This window comes from Octopus bimaculoides, chromosome 13 (genome assembly GCF_046866305.1).
Source record: "Octopus bimaculoides isolate indiv1 chromosome 13, ASM4686630v1, whole genome shotgun sequence".
In the NCBI taxonomy this organism is placed as follows: Eukaryota; Metazoa; Mollusca; class Cephalopoda; order Octopoda; family Octopodidae; genus Octopus; species Octopus bimaculoides.
In genome coordinates this window covers 35,231,285-35,233,784 of record NC_142940.1, presented here as the reverse complement: position 1 = coordinate 35,233,784, position 2,500 = coordinate 35,231,285, and the positions used below count along the sequence as shown (strand labels likewise).

The 2,500-nt window shown below is 33.6% G+C and overlaps 1 protein-coding gene across 1 annotated transcript in view; it reads right to left on the bottom strand.

Annotated features, from left to right (window-relative positions):
• LOC106868424 (uncharacterized) overlaps positions 1-2,500 on the bottom strand; it is a 63,087-nt gene that overhangs the window by 2,387 nt on the left and 58,200 nt on the right. The window contains exon 3 of the transcript XR_016244010.1: positions 1-301. This exon is cut by the window's left edge and continues 2,387 nt beyond it. The gene's annotated coding sequence lies outside the window, so the exon portion shown is untranslated. The remainder of the gene's footprint in view (positions 302-2,500) is intronic.

Here is a 2,500-nt window from a genome sequence, read left to right as displayed (position 1 = left end):
CTTTTGCTGAAACTCAGCGGTCCTCGAGTATCATGACGTGCACACCGTCGGCTTTGTCCTCTGTGGTCACGGAAGTTGGCCGTCTTGATAGGGGTTCATCTGTGACCTGAAAATGACCAGTCCAAAACCGTGACACCCAGGATTTCACTGTGGAGTAAGATGGGCAACCATTCTTCAACACATCCTTCATCACGTCATGGATTTCCGCCGCTCCTTTGTTTCGCATAAAGAGGAACTTCAGGATCACTCGTGCATCATTTTTACCAAAATTCACTGTCGAAGCTACCTTCATGCGTTAAATCTGCAAAAAAAAAAAGAGAGGATATATTGCATACCATCATGATCTTTTGAATATCTACTAAACAGTTATCCTGCCTCCCTTGAAAAGGTAACAGCTCTACCCTTTCGCGATAACTTTAAAGCCAGGAATTTCTCAGCACCCACTCGTATATATACACACACACACACACACACACACACATATATATATATATATATATATATATATATATATATATATATATATATATATATATATATATATGCGTGTGTGTGTGTGTGTGTGTGTGTGTGCCTATATATTTATAGACGGCTGTCTTCTATCTCCCTACAATAATTCTGTCCTTTCCCGGAATGACTTGTTAAGTTTGAAAAAATTCTTGATTCTTGTGATTATATTCCATATTATATGGAGCTCGATATCAATTGCCGTTTACTAATTGTAAAACATCCTTTAGACGAGGAGAGAACTGATAAATCAAGAACTCATGTTTTATGATATTTGATATTTCTCTATTTCTCAAGGTTTTTCAGATACAAGGCACCGGCCATTTTAAACTGTCTTACCTCATTTTTGTTCATACACATGTACATATGTATGTATGTATGTATGTAATCATCATTGATGCATTTCATCATACAATACTGCATTAGTAGATGAATCAGAGAGGGATGTTTATCCCTTCTTGCCAGTATGAAGGCCAATCTATCTATGTGGATATTTCTGCGTGCATTTGTTAAGGGGAAATAGGTGACAGGAGTAGAAGAAGGAATGGTAGTAATATGGGGGATGGAGGTGTGTATGGTGGTGTTGGATTTATAGCAAATAAATACCCCGTAGCTAGATTGACCTTCATACTGGCAAGAAGGGATAAACATCCATTTTTGATTAATCCACTAACCACTAATGCAGTGTCGCCTGATGAAATGAATCAATGATGATGATCAACCGGATGCCAACGGATGCTACGGACTATACTGTACTCATCCCAAGGATACGGACTCTAATGTTAAATGCATGTGGTTTGTGGAAACGCGCGTAGTGATGTATTAAATATTTATAAATTCCATCCTAGAATTATTGTTATTATTATATTTATCCTACATTATATCGGTATAACTATAATGTAACCCCGAAAAGCTTACTTACTAGTCAGTATCATTAGATGGTAGCCGGCATAATAAAATAGGAGGTTTATTTGCATGCCTTTAACGTTACCATAAACAAATTTAAAGACTTATATATATATATATATATATATATATATATATATATATATATATATATATATATATATATATATATATATATATATATGTAAGTGTATGCGCGTGTATAATATATACGTATATATGTAATATGTATGTATATGCATGCATACATGTGCTTACATGTAATCTCTTCACTGAAAATTTGCAGTCTTCGTAGCCATTCGTGGAAGTGTCCTCATCTCATTTTGATGGGTTGTTATTTCATGTCTACATTTGATTTGATTTATGAAACACATCTCATGAGTTGCCAGCCTGCTGGAAGTGTTCAATTTCGAACTTTTTAATATTCTAGTTAGGTTGTAAATTTCTGACAGTAGAGTTCCAGTGACAATGTATACGCATATACATTCATGCATACATACGTAGTACATACACACATACATACATGCATGCATACATACATACATATACATATATATACATATATAGATATATATATACATATATGTATATATAAATGCATACATACATACATACATACATACATACATGCATACAGGCATATATATATATATATATATATATATATATATATATACAAGAATAAGGGCAGGGAATCATCAATTAATAATAGAATTAATAATTAACAATTTTGCCAAGTAGTTCAGTATGAAAAAAACCTTTATCGGTAAAACCATTTATCATCATAAATATACAGGGATTCGCATTGAGTTGCTTCTCCAACATACTGAAAATTTAGAAATAGCAGTCAAAGAACTACTGATTCTAAACTACAAATTTTTCTCATTCGCTTAACCATGAAACGATTCGTATCCAATTAACTAAAGACTTGTTTTGTTTACGCTTTTCCCTCCGGTTTTTTGTTCTATGTGTGCCATACATATCGCCATCCGTTTAGAGAAAAATTTGTAGTTTAGAATCAGTAGTTCTTTGACTGCTATTTCTAAATTTTCAGTATGTTGGAGAAGCAACTCAATGCTAATCCCTG